The following is a 15,029-nucleotide window of genomic DNA, read 5'->3' as shown; positions in this document are numbered from 1 at the left end:
CTGCCCAGTGTCAGGATTTTTCAGCCCAACGTTGAGTCCCAAGACAGAGTCTTATGGCTCTTTGCTGTCTTCCCAAATCTGGAGGAGAGAGATAAAGGCATTCCCTTGGCTGCCTAGACTGGCATCATGGTGTGTCACACTCGGGTCCAATGGTCATCAGGCCTCATGAAGTCCTGGGGTGTACTCTAGGCCCACCTGAGACCACCTGTGAGACACACTGAGATTAGTCTGTTCTACTGGAGCCCAGGTCTGTACAAAAAGCCAGGGAAATCTGGAAGCTCTGTCTGTGAGCACTGGCCTAGGGGATGGAGGCCTTTGGCTTTATCTGCTAGTCTTGGGGCAGCAGCCTAGCACTGAGGTCCTGGATGTGGTACACAATCCCCTCTGCACAGCTGGTGGAGGCTTCTTCTGTTTTGTGGTGGTGACTGGGGAGGAATGCCACAAGCGGCCTGGCTGTGGAGCCTTCAAATATTATGGCCATGGGTACAGAATTTTTTCACAGTGGACCTGGCACTGAGATTCAGTTCCCTCTCACTGCCCCCAGATGGGAGGCATCTCTCTCCCCAAGATGCACTACTTGGAGCTAGAGAAGGGTGACTCAGGTGACTCTTCCCTTCCTGCTGTCTTCAACAGGATTTTTCTTATGATTCTACTAAAGCCCACTGTGGCCTCTTTGCCAGGCCTCTTTAGGAATTGGTGTGTCTGTGGGGAAGTGGTCACCAGAGTGTCTTAGCCTTCATCTCAGTTCCTGTCTCTTTCAGGCCATTTTATAAGCTCTTAGTAAATTGTTTTGTGGTCAAAGTGAGTCATAGTTGAACCCAGTCATTTGCAAAGCCTCTAAATAATGCTCTAATAGAGAAGAGTTAGTGTTAATCCACCTGGTACTCATGCTCTGAGAGTTCTGAAATGGTGAAAGTCTATCAGAACAAGTTCAAATTAATGCAGTTTACTAACCTCCTCACCCCACCCCCGAAATCCAAAGAAAGACAGGCTAAGTTCTCTAATTAGGGTCAAACAGATTCTCAGATGAAGGCAAAACTCTGACTATTGGTAATGGCATTTAGAATTTTAATGAAATTTAATATGCCATATCACCCTTAATTAATGTTCACTTAGAACCTACTGTTAAACTTGGCAATTAGAGTTGGAAAGGATTGTAAAGGGTAAAAATCAGCAGATGAAATCGTTCAAGTGTGACAGTGTGCCTCTGCTATTTTACCAAATATATTAATAATTTTGGAATTTAACATCTAAGCAGGGTTGTAGGTATCAGAATTTTATATATAGCTGTTTATAATAATGTGAGAAGCAACCTACATATTAATCAATATAGAATTTTACCAATTCATTAAATATCTATACAACAGCAAAAAAATCTTTTTTCCTTAATACTAAGATGAAAAGACACCTCAGGTAAGTGAGGAAAGAAAGCTGAGGAATGATGCATTAGTAGCCCTGTTTGGTTGAAAAGAAGAAAGTTACCTCTTTCTTGCTTCGCCATAGAATTCTCTCTGGAGTGAGCCACAAGAAACTAATGCCACTGGCAAAGGAAAGGGGCTGGGAACAGGGAAGACTCATTCCTATTACCTTTTGGATATTTCAAATTTTTTATTTTATTTTTCAAAGATTTATTTTTATTAATTTGAAAGAGTTACACACACACACACAGAGAGAGAGAGAGAGAGAGAGAGAGAGAGAGTCTTCCATTGGCTGCTTCACTCCCCAAATGGCTGCAGTGGCCAGAGCTGAACTGATCCAAAATCAGGAGCCAGGAGCTTCTTCTGGGTCTCCCACATGGGTACAGGGGCCCAAGGACTTGGGCCATCCTCCACTGCTTCCCCAAAGCCAAGGCAGAGAGCTGGATTGGAAGAGCAGCAGCTGGGGCCAGAACTGGCACCTGTATGGGATGCCGGTTCCTCAGGCCAGAGCTTTAACCTGCTGTGCCCTGAATTTAGTATTTTAAAAATCTGGTAAATTGAAAAGGAAGAGCACCTTTTCTGTGGTGATTTTTACTCTTTTTTTTTTTTTTAAGGCTGTTTTCCCCCTCAGCCTTAGAAAACAGTATCCATTTAAAGAAAGAGGATTTGAGGTGGACTAATGAGCCTTGATGATTACTGAAATATAAGAGACCCTGAAGCCTGTGCCTTTCCAGGCTGAAACTGGATCTTGGTATTTGGATCAAGTACGTTTTGGCATATTGTGAGCAAGCAGCAACATCTGTTTTGTTGTATTGCATAGAGCATAACCACTTGTAAGTGTTCTACAAATGTTGTTTAAACAAACACAAAATGTCTACAAGTAAGAAAATCCCCAATGATGGGGATTCAGTTGCTGTCATAACTCAGTGTTGCTCATGAAGCTGTTTTGTGACACCAGCATATCATGTGGTAACATTAAACTCTAGGGGTAGTGTCTACTTCTCATAGGCATTGCTGTGAATATATATGATTAATAAAAATTATATTTCATATTTATGAACAAATTTAAAAATTGGGTGCAGTATACTGATTTTTTAAAGGTTGCTATAGCCTACAGAAACATAAACAGTACTTGGACTAAAATATTTCATAGAAACCAAAGGAAAAAAAATACTCGCATGGCTTTTAATAGGATGCAAATTTATGTGTTAGTTTAATCATTACAGTGTCTGTGCTTTCCACAATTTCTATTCTGCCATGTTCTTTGAACTTATTCGTATCCATATTAAAAATAAATCCCACACTACTCTTTATTTCTCTTTGCAGTCTTACGTAGATATTAGGATACTAGGGTACTTCAAAATTTTCATGGAAATGGAACCAAAAGGCAAGTTTATTTGGATCTAAGAAATTATTGAAATCCATGTATAGTTTATTCAGGATGCACATTTTCCAAAAACTTGAGCTAAGTGTCTAAGTGAATTTGTTAATAACATTTCATATGCTGTAGTGTTTTATTAGTAGAGACATAATCAGATGATAAAATCAGCTTAAACTTTCATGTTCAGTCCTAAAATGTCTGACTCATTGTATGGATTTCAAAGTGTCGGATTTTCCATGGATACAACTTGTATGCCATCTGTTTGGTAAGGGAATCTTTGACGCCACGCCAGTTGGCAGCAGTGGTTATTGTTGAAACTGAACATTGGCACTTAACCCCTTCCTCTTCTCTACCCCTACTACTGAAATATTTACTCACAAACCACTGTACCTAAGCTAAAATGGAGAGGGTTAAGTAGCTCAGCCACCCAGAGAGTTTCTCTCCCTCCTATGTTTCTCTGCCCCATCCCCCCTTTTCTCGTTCTCATAGATTGTGATCATGATAGACAGGCAAAGATGATTACCTTTCCCAGTACCACCTATGGATTTTGGAATAAAAGGTGTATTACTATGGAACAAGACTCCAGAAGAAGGAAACAGAAGGTGTAAAGCACTGATGTGAGGAATGATGAAAATGCTAGGCTAAAGGAGACTGGTGACTCTGGGGGAAAATGAGGGAGGAAGGAGGAGGAGAGAGGCCACTTTCAGAGTAACAGATGTCTTAAGACAGAAATAGATCTCAGATTTGGCAAGAATTGATAAAAGCTTCAGAGATAACCTCTCCTCCCAAAGTTGACATTATCTTTCTTTGTAGAGCAGTCAATTAACTTCAACAGTAATAAAGCTTTGGGCCAAAAATTTGGCAAGGAAGCTGACTGAACTTAGAATATAGATATTAACTTTCAAACAGAAACACCCTGAGGTTTTATCTGGTTATAAAATTATTTTAAATAATGCAAACAAATGAAAAATTTCAAATTAGATATTTCTAGAATTACCATAATGTCAATTTCTTCTTAATAATGCATGCCTCATGGCGCTTTTGTGGATTCAGAATTTTTTGGGTGGTTATTGTTACTTGGCCTCTGGCTTCCTGGTAAACTGCTAAATAGGATGGAGCAGCACTCAATCAGAAATGCATTTAGTTCTTGCTTCTGAGATATTTACATCTGTTTTTCTATACGTACTCCCATAACATAAACTCACACATGGATAACACTGTACTATTTCACTAGCAAATGTCGTAAGGGCGTGCCCTGAATTTATTGGGAATAATAAGAGTAGACTCAGAGAAGCACTGTATCAGTTCATCAACTACGTGCACGAAACAGATTTCTTCTCTTTAACTTTTGATAGCGATATTCCCTTATTGCTATGTGATATATCTATTTAGACAGTCTCCAACTTATGGTTCAACTAACACTTTTTCAACTTTGCAGTGGTGTGATACTTACTCAGTAGAAATCATACTTTGAATTTGGAATTTGGAACTTCTCAGGCTACTGATTGGTGGTACCATACTCTCTTGCAAGCTGGGCAGCAGCAATGAGCTCCAAGTCTGTCAATCATGTGCTCACCATGATAAACCACTGACATCTGCAGTGCATTACTGAGTTGATAAGCTATTGTGTTCAGTAGGTTAGTTGTGTTAAGTGCATTTTTTACTTATGATGCTTTCTATTTAGGATGGACTTATCAGGTTGTAATTCCTTCATAACCAGAGGAGGGTTGGTATAGAGATATACATCATTATTCACAGAATGGAGCTAGGATTTCAAAAAAATCACAGCTCACAACTTATTGGCTACTTAATCTGAGTGTCAGTTTTTCTCTATAAATGGGGAAAATTGTATCTGTATAAAAGATAAAATTAAATGAGTTATGTGTGATTTGTATTTTTTCCTGTGGTCAGTTCGTTTTCTTTTCTAGATTTTCTATGAATAACTTATTGATGTATAATTGTATTTTGCATACAATGCTAATAATTCCTGATTTTATTTTTGATGAATGAGTATCCCTAATCATGGTCTTGCATTTTTAAAAAATATTTGCTTATCTATTATTTTGAAAGGCAGAGTGGCAAAGAAAGAGGGAGAGAGACAGATCCTCCATCCACTGGTTCACCCCCCAAATGCCCTCAATAGCCAGGGCTGGGCCAGGACAAAGCCAGAAGCCAGGAGCTTCATCTGAGTCCCCGACACGGGAGGAAGGGACCCAAACACTTGGCCATCATCTTGCTTACATCAGGCATGTAAGCAGGGTGCTGAATCAGAAGCAGAGTAGCCAGGTCTCAAACTGGCACTGACATGGGGTGCATGCGTCGCAAGCAGTGGCTTACCCTGCTGCACCACAACACCAGCCCTACATTTTGGGGTTGACATTTTAAACATGGACTTTGATGTTGGCAAAGTTGCCCTGTCCTCTCTTGATTATTTCCTCTATTGTGCTTTCTGTTAAGAAAATCCTTCCTGGCTTTGACGTTGCTGCACAGTTCCTTAAGCCTCCACCCCATATCAGAGTTCCGGTTGGAGTCTCAGCTGCTCTGCTTCCTGTCCAGTTCCGTGTTAGTTAGCCCGGGGTGGCAGCAAATGATGGCATATGTCCTGGGACCCCTGCCACCCATGTGGGCGACTTAGATAGTCTTCCTGGATCCTGGCTTTGGCCAGCCTCTGCCACTTGGGAAGTGAACCACTGGATGGAAGATACCGCGGGCTCCACCCTCACACACTGCCAGGATGATGGGGCATGGCGTTCTTCTGCAAGAAGCACAAGACAGGTTTCAGTGAACATACCTGCTTTATTAACAACCATGCACATCTCTTAAAGGGCAGGCAGGAGGGGCATAACTAATTCGAGGCAACCGTAATTCTGTAGGATAGAAGTAATATTTGCGCTGCTATGCCTCTCCAATCAGCCTGAAGGTCACGTAGCTAGGATAGCTTTCCAGGTGGTCCTAATGGGCCTGGCCCACACCCCAGAGCTGTTTACCTGATTGGCAATTACAGGGCCCTTCAACAAGGGAGCGAGGGTGGGGAAAAGTGCATGGGGCTCCAGCCGCCTGCCTGCAGTCAGGTTGCGGGCCCTTCCTGGGAGGCATGGTGTGCCATGCCCTCTCAACCTCCTGCATGGGCAGGGCAGGCAGACTCCCCACCAGGTACAGGATCACCCACAAGATCGATCCTCCCCCCCCCCCCTCACTGCCTAAGTGGGCGCAACTGGAAGACATCATGTTGAGTGAAATAACCTGGAGCCAGAAAGACAAATACCGCATGTTCTCCCTTGTATGTGGGAGCTAAAATTTAAAAAAAAAAAGAAGGAAGAAATGTTTATGTGTGTCAGTACTCTGCAAATATAGTTTTGTAAAACTTTGTTTTATGCCTTGTCAAACTGATGGTTAAGAATGTTATACTACTATAGTTTTAAGGATTTGTGATTATTTTAAAATTTACTGCATATAGGTGAAATGGTCATTTTTTAAAAGATTTATTATTTATTTATCTGAAAGTCAGAGTTACATAGAGAGAGGAGAGACAGAGAGAGAGAGAGAGGTCTTCCATCCACTGGTTCACTCCCCAATTGGCCGCAATGGCCAGAGCTGGGCTGATCTGAAGACAGGAGCCAGGAGCTTCTTCTGGGTCTCCCATGCAGGTGCAGGACCCAAGGACTTGGGCCATCTTCTATTGTTTTCCCAGCTGGGATTTGGGTCGGAAGTGGAGCAGCCAAGTCTCAAACCATCCCATATGGGATGCTGGCACTTCAGGCCAGGGAGTTAATCCACTGTGCCACAGCACTAGCCCCTAAATGGTCATTTTTGCTTCAATTATTGTTTATAGCCATGTCTGTATCCCCACTAAACTAGGATCTTTTTGCTTTTTACTTGTTAAACTTCTTAATTGTGGAAGTATTAATCTTTTCTGCCATAATGTAAATTTAAAATGTTATCTCAAAAATAAAAACAAAAATCGAGATAGAGAAGGAAAGAGGGTGGGAGGGAAAGTGGGAAGGGAAGGGAATATCATGTTCTTAGAATTGTATCTACAAAGCACATTGAATATGTTAAAAACTAATTAAAAATTAAAATTGAAAATTAAAAAAATAAGTCTTTTTAAAAGAAAGTCCTTTCTTATCCTGGGAGCAGGTTATCTCTTGATTTTTATACTTCAGTTTTACATTTGTTTCTTTAATTTATTTGTCATTGAATAATCCTTCCACTTTTTAATATTTTTTACATTTTTATTTTGCTGGCACTGGCTTTTAAGTTATTTTTCCCATTACACTGATTTCTCTGTTAATTCTTCTGTCAGTTCTTCACTGAGTAAATTTTTCTGTTTTGTTGCAGGCTTTACCATCTGGAAGTACCAGTTTTTCCTCATTAGACTTTATGAGAATTTTGAGTTTTCTTCCCTCCTGTCTCTTCAGATATGCTTTAGAATTTGTGATATTTTTAAGAATTTTTGTTTTCATGTTTTGATCCAAGTAGTACATGTACATAATAAAAAGACAAAAAATAAAGTAGGAAGTAATTATTTTTTCCAATCCTCATTCCCAGTTTGCCTCCCCCAAAGATAAGCTATTTCATGGTTAAAAACGCAGACTCTGGAGACAGACTGTTAAAATCATAGCTCCCAATTGCTAATTATATGACCTTAGACAAATTACTTATTTGCTCTGTGCCTCAGTTTCTTCATCTGGTAGATAGAGATAATAGTTGCACCTTACACATGGAATTGTTTTAGTGAGAAATTTTATTTGTGTAATACAGTTACCAGGCAGTCAAATTTCCCCCTGGATCTTCCTTCTGTCTTCTGCCTCTCTTTTGAATTGTGAGTTTGGCAATAAGTCACGTTTGTCGTTCTCTGTGTCTTCTGTTTGATAATGAGAAATTTAAGACAATCAAGGGTTAGAAATAAGATGTTCACCTCTGATGGCAGTCTGCCCAATTTAACAGGTTTTAAGGGAGTCCACCAGGAGATTAGAGTCACGGAGTCAGAGGAAGGCAGTCACTTTTACATGTGTCATGGGAATGCCCTTAGCACCTCACCTTCCAGACGAGGGCTGCTTGCTGATGGATAGCCCAAGCCATAGGCCATGAGATATGACTTCTTTTGGTCTTTCTCATTAGAACTTATTTCTAAGATTGCCGCTGTATGTTGGAGACTTTCAGTAAAATATGAAAAAAAAATCTCTTTTTTCTAGTGTGTTTGAGTTTGTGTGTGTTAGAAAAATGTTTGAGTATCAATAACTTACATTATCACTGTAGATAAAGGTAAAAAGTGATAATGTCTCTTAACTTTCCAGTTAAGAATCTCTTTAGTGTATTGATACTGATAGTGTTCTTGAAACTCACAGAAAATAATACAAGAAAGAAAATATAGAGCGCTTGGATTGTTTTTCTGCAACACTGGGCAAGTAGATCCAGGAAGATGAATTTGTATTTTTATACAGGAATTCAGGATTCCGCTCTCTTTTTCTATCCCAGCAGATTGACGCTGTCTTCTCTTTCCTCCTCCTCCTCTTTCTCCTCATCTTCCTCCTCACCTCCTCCTTCCCCTTCTTCTCCTCCTCCTCCTTTTTCTACTTTTTTATGTTTATTTTTTTTTAAAAAAAGATTTATAACTTATTACAAAGATTTACAGAGAGAGAGGGAGAGACAGAGAGACAGATCTTTCATCCACTGGTAACTTCCCAGGTAGCTGCAACGGCCAGGGCTGGGCCAGGACAACCATGTGCCAGGAGTTTCTTTCAGTTCTCCTACATGGGTGGCAGTGACCCAAACACTTGGCTAATCTTCTGCTGCTTTTTTCAGGCCATTATCAGGGAGCGGGGTCGGAAGTGGAGCACTCAGTACATGAACCTGTTCCCATTTGGGATGCTGGCATTGCAGGCAGCAGCTTTGCCTGCTACGCCACACCACCACTCTCTTTCTCCCCTTTTGATTCCATGGAAACTCTGTTCTTGGAACTGCTTCACTGAGCTTTGAGCAAGCTTTTTTCTTGCTCAAATTTGTGCTTATTTTTGTGTCCAACTTACTTGTTTCTTACAGTGATATTTTGCCAAAAAAAAAAAAGTCAAGTTCATTAAAGCTAAACTCATTACCAATAGTCTTTAACATTTTGAAAATGAAGAAAAGCTCTAAGAATATAATAAATATGTTCTTAGTTCATTTTCCCTGGCACAATCTTAAAGGTCATATAGTATTTCTTCATTTGGTCTTTTATGACCCAGTTATTTATATTATTTTAAATATTTTGCTTTTATTATCAATATCAGCGATAACATGATTGTACATACACTTTTATTTTCCCCTTGATGACTCATTTTCTTTCACTAAATTACTGGAAGTGAAATTCTGGCTTAAAGAATAGGTAAAACTTAAGGTTCTTGATGCCTTTTCATGTAGTTCTCTCTTAATTCATAGAAATTGATACCAATAATCAATGAGAGTCCTCTTTTCTAGAGCCTTTATTAAGACTGAGTATTAAATTTTAAAATTGCTTCCAATTTGTCAGTGAAATATATAATCCTGTTGGTGGTATAAATTACTTTTATTGGATACTAGTGAGGCTAAAATATTTTATTTATTTTATTTATTCTTTTAGAAAATAACTATGTACTTTAGTTACTTTGAATTTTATGTTGTTGAATTTCTTATTATCGATTTATAAGTGCTCATGGTATGTTCATATTCTAACAGTCGTGCAGTATACTGAATATTCTATGACCCAAAAGTTCTAGATATTTTGCATGTGTGTATGCACACTCCATTTTGTTTTCTTACACATGTTTATCCATGCATTATTTCATTTTAGATTTTGGATAATATGTGATTTAAAATAACATGAATTTACTATGTATATTCTTTTAAATATATTTTAAAAACAGAATAATTATCACTGTCTTAAATATGTGAGTTTTAAATGTTACATCCTCCTGAACTTATTCTGAGGGTTAAGGACATTTTTCCTCCATAATGTTGCTTCAGATGGTTTCTTTTATTAAGAAACTACTTTTAAAAAATCTGCTATATTTTAAAATATGCTTCTTCAGTTACTTTCAAGATGAAAATTCTTCTGCCTTGCCCACAGTTTTATTTATACTCAGTTTTGAAATTAAAAAAGCTTAAAAAGATTATTCTTTGGGATGGCATGTGGTGCACCAGTTAAGATGCCCCTTGGGGTGCTCGCATCTCATATTGGGATGTCTGGATCAGGTCCTAGCTCCTCTGCTTTTGACCCAGCTTTCTGCTTACACACATCTTGGGAGTCAGCAAGTGATGGCTCAAGTGCTTCAGGCCCTGCCACTCCCGTGGGAGACTGGGAAGGAGTTCTGGGCTCCTGATTTCACCATGGTCCAGCCCTGGCTGTTGCAGGCACTTGCGGGATGAAACAGTGGATCAAAGATCTCTCTCTCTCTCTCTCTCTCTCTCTCTGATTGTCTCTCTGTTTTTCTGCCTTTCAGACAAAATGAAAATAAAATTCTTTTAAGAGTTTACTCTTCAGGTCATTGTGCATTTGGAATGCTCTCTTATAGTAAATAATCATACTGGAAGTTTGTATAATAATTCATTTACCTACTGCATACAAATACGTCTTGTTTAATTTTAAGGCATTTCTCTATGTTTAGTTTTGAGCTTGCCTCACAGTTCCAAGGGCCAGTTTTTCAAGTGGGATAGCAAATATCATTAGTACTAACACCTAATTACTGTGTCAGGTACTGTTACAAGTACTCTAATACATTGTCATTTAATCCTTATAAAAACTCTATAAGGTAAATTATATTATTACCCACATTTTCTCGATAAGGGAGTTTAGAAACAGAGTTACTTGTCCTAGATCATTCAAGGGTAAGGTTAGAGCTAGGATCATTCCTGCAGAGATACTAAAATTTATACATCTGTTAATGTTAGTGGTTAACTCAAATAAGCTTTAAATATTGAGTTAACAAAATGCAGGCCAAAGGCAAAATACTGGCTCAGTGAGTGCAGCTCATCGTACCAATTTGTGACCAGTCTCAGGGCGCCTTACGTGTATCTTTCCAGTGCTCTGTCCAGCACTGCTGCCATTCCAGGATCTTTCTTCTGGCACTGTCATACTCTGGTTCTACATTATTATGTTAGCCTTGTCTATTAGTTTTGTTAGGTTTTAGGATTTTTAGCATCCAAAGAAGGCAAGGAGGCAGCCAGTTAAAGTAGAAAAGACTTCCTTTTAGAGGGGACAGAAAGGGGGTAGAGAGAGTGCAGGTTCAGCCTGCCCTGGACAGAGGGCAGGGGTGTTGAAGTCAGGCTTCCTTTCATTTGGGCAGCAGGAAGAGTCCCTTCTTGAGCTGCTTGTTGGGGGAAGTGCAGAGAGCCACACACATGCTGATGAGGCGGGCAGGGATGTGCAGAAAGGCTCCTTGGCAAAGTTTATAGCGCATTGTCCCAGGAGTTTGGAACGTCCCAGGTTGGGGGCTTTCCCGAGCAATATACTTCCCATTAGCCTTTGGACTGCCTGTCTGCACCTAGTTTCATTGGGCCTGGGGGTTCAGGACCAGTGGTCCCATAGGTTGCAATAAGTTTCTTCTCACGTTTTTGTAAAAGGACAAATATTCATATCTGAAGAAGCAGCAAGGAAGTAGATGAAGTGAAATGAACTTGCAAAAATCAAAATATTGTTGTAGACAAATCAGGCATTCTGGTTAAGAAGCTATGCCTTGCCTTTTCTCCTTGTTAGAAGTTCTGTGGGCCTGACTCCTGCTATGCTGAATTTCATTAGGGGAAGGCATTCCATGTATCACAGGGGTTTGTTACCTCTCATCTCTATCCCGTTGTCTATTGTCTTCTCATTCAGCTTGAAAACTGCTAATTTAAAGCTCTTTCACCATGTTCTTTCCTCTGTGATACTGGTTGCATTCATGCTCTTTCTTTCTTCTTGGCACACATATTGCACATGGCTCTGGTGTTTGCATTTCAACTGCCCTTTAATTGGGATATTTCATTGGAATCCTTAAGCTTGTCAGTTTTACGCTGTCTTGCTCACAACATCCAGCAGAGAAATCTGTCCCATCAGCTCTCAACTTGCAGAGTTGACATGGTTGAAGTGCTCTACAGGCAAGGGAAGCTTTTATTCCAGAAATAGAGAGAAACTTCATGAACTGAAGGGCTGGTGTGTGACCTGCAAAACAGAAAATGGGATTGACTAAACTGGGACATCTCTGCTCCTCCTGCTGCACCAAAATAGAAAATATTCAGCCGACCCCATTTGCAGTCTTGTGTTTGAGTGTGCCTGTGATAAGAGTTACAAAATGACATGGGATGAAATCTAAATGATTGCTAGCATTTGAAATATATATATATATATATATATAGTTAAGGAATTCAATTAAAGAGATAATTGATGCTGGTATTATATTTTCTAAAAGATATTGTGGTTGAGAATCTACATTTTTGTGGTTGAAAAAATCTTCCTCTTCAATTTTGGTAAAAGACTTTTGATTCTTTTTTGTATAAAGCTAAGCAATATAGATATATAATTTAAAAGTTGCATGTTTTCTCTGTATTTTTTAAACTCTCCATTTATATTTATCTCATATTTGGGAATAAGATTTAACAGCAAAGAAAAAGAGTTGGGGCATTTTTGCAGTCTTTGTCTTAACTTTATTAGCATAAGCCCATTAACCTTCTTTCTGCCTACATTTAGGCTGAAAAGAAACTGAAGCTGCACCTAAGCACCAATAGAGTGTACAAGAAGAATTAGAAATGAGATCAGTTCCAGGAAATACACTCTTCAGTGTGTACCAAAGGTTAACTCTTTTATTCGGATGCATCATGAGCTGATGGAAGCTACTTGACATGCCAACTTGCTCTCAGCAGTAATAAACAGCATCGACAGTGATGTATAATATGTATTCTGTATTATTAATATTAGCAGGCAATGCCTCTCTAATTATCCTTTTTTAAGATTTATTTATTTATTTGAAAGGCAGAGTTACAGAGAGGAGAGGCAGAGAGAGAGAGAGCAAGGTCTTCCATCTGCTGGTTCACTCCCCAGATGGCTGCAATGGCTGGAGCTACACAGATCTGAAGCCAGGAGCCAGGAGCTTTTTCTGGGTCTCCCATGTGGGTACACGGGTCCAAGGAGTTGGGCCATCTTCTACTGCTTTCCCAGGCCATAGCAGAGAGCTGGATTGGAAGTGGAACAGCTAGGACTAGAACTGGTACCCATATGGGATGCTGGCACTGCAGACTGGGCCTTTAACCCACTGCGCCATAGCGCTGGCCCTTCTCTAATTATTCTTGTCCTAACATACCTTCTGATGTCTTCTTTTTTCTTTGTTTAAGATTTATGTATTTACTTGAAAGTCAGAGTTACACACAGAGAGAAGGAGAGGCAGAGAGAAAGAGAGAGAGAGAGAGAGAGAGAGAGAAAGAGAGAGAGTCTTCCATCTGCTGATTCACTCCCCAGATGGCCGCAATAGCCAGAGCTGAGCTGATCCAAAGCCAGGAGCCAGGAGCTTCTTCTGGGTCTCTCATGTGGGTGCAGGGACCCAAGGACTTGGGCCATCTTCTACTGCTTTCTCAGGCCATAGCAGAGAGCTGGACTGGAAGTGGAACAGCTTAGACTCAAACCGGCGCCCATTGGGATGTCAGCACTGCAGGCTGCGGCTTTACCCACTAAGCCACATAGCCGGCCCCCTCATGTCGTCTTTCGACACTTTCTCCTAGTTATGTATCCTGAACTTCAGCCACAGCAAGCCTTATAGTCTCCCCCAGTGTGTCTTGCCTAATCTCCATCCATTGCTCTATCAGGACCTCCATGCTAACCATTATCAATCCATGTTTTTGAATGTGCTCAATATTTTGCAGTGAGATCATGCTATAGCTTGGATCATATATCACTTTGCTTCATCAGTTTTCAATGCCACAAAAATTACAGGCCTTCAAGATCAGAAACAGTTTAACAAATTTTGTTAACTATTTTTCATTGAATAAATGTCCAAACATACTTAGATATTATTCTTATATCTGGAGATAGAAAATGGAAATCTTAGGTTCAGATCTTTTTTTCCTTGTGTTTGAAACAACGAATGTGGGGCACAGAATGCAGTGTTTACAGCGAAGCAGAGAGTTATAAGCCTTCCACTGCAGCAATTGGTAATGATGTCTTGGTTCTCTCTCTCTTATCCCCCCCCTCACTCCCCTAGTCCCAGGCAGAAGTTGTGATTTCTGATGAAATTACTTGCATTTTGGAGTGGACACGTGGCCTGGCAGTTAAGATACGGTTTGGGATGCCTGTGTATAAGAGTACCTGTATTCAAGTTCTAGCTCTGTTCTTTATTTCAGCTTCATGTGCAAGAGTTCCTGGCTTCTGGTTTTGGTCTGATTCAGCCCCAGCTGTTATAGGCACTTAGGAAAGTGAACCAACCAACGAGGTCCCTCTCTGTCTCTGTGCCTTTCAAAAAAAATAAATAAAATTTTAAAAATAAATTATCTGCATCTTCTTTGAGGGCTAATCCTATTAATTTCTATCAAGAGAAAAGGTTCTAAGTGAACTTTTAAAATACTGGAGTAGCATTGGCCATCAAGGACTTGGGAAATGCAAACTTAGGCAGGGAAATTTGAATGGGTTATTCCTCATTTGTGGAAGTAGGCAAACATCTCAAGAAGACAGTGGGTATAGTAATCTTTCATGTGTATTGCTTTATAACTGTGGTCTTATGTTTTTAATATTGTTTATTCTAATAAGACAAAAATGTTGTATAGCAGAGTGATAGGAGCCTTGGAATTTTCTTTAAAATTTCAGACAACAATCTTACAAATTCTACTTATACTTTAAGGTCAACTTTTATTATTCTTCTTAACTCTACCAGGCAGAATTAATTACTAATCATTTCTGCTCCATAGCATTTTGTTCAGTCTTAACAGTTATTGTATTGTAATTTTTATTTCTGTCTCTTAAAGTGGTCTGTGAGCTTCTTGAAGAATATGTGGTATATTTTGGCAAAGAAAAAGAGCCCATTAAAATGTCAGTTTGGAATAGTAAAATTAGTTATGATTCTTTAGAAGAAACCTATTTTGTTCTATTTAAATTTTCTATTTTGCTATTTTTTAATACTTTAAGCAAGTATGTACTGATTTGTACCATTTACTGTTCTAGGCATTAGGTAATGTGCAGCGAGCAGAACAGAGCCACTACTTCTCTGCCTTCGTATAGTTTATATTTTTGAGAGGTAAAAGACAAAAAAAGTAAATAA

This window comes from Lepus europaeus, chromosome 3 (genome assembly GCF_033115175.1).
Source record: "Lepus europaeus isolate LE1 chromosome 3, mLepTim1.pri, whole genome shotgun sequence".
NCBI classification, from domain to species: domain Eukaryota; kingdom Metazoa; phylum Chordata; class Mammalia; order Lagomorpha; family Leporidae; genus Lepus; species Lepus europaeus.
Note: the sequence above shows the minus strand (reverse complement) of the source record.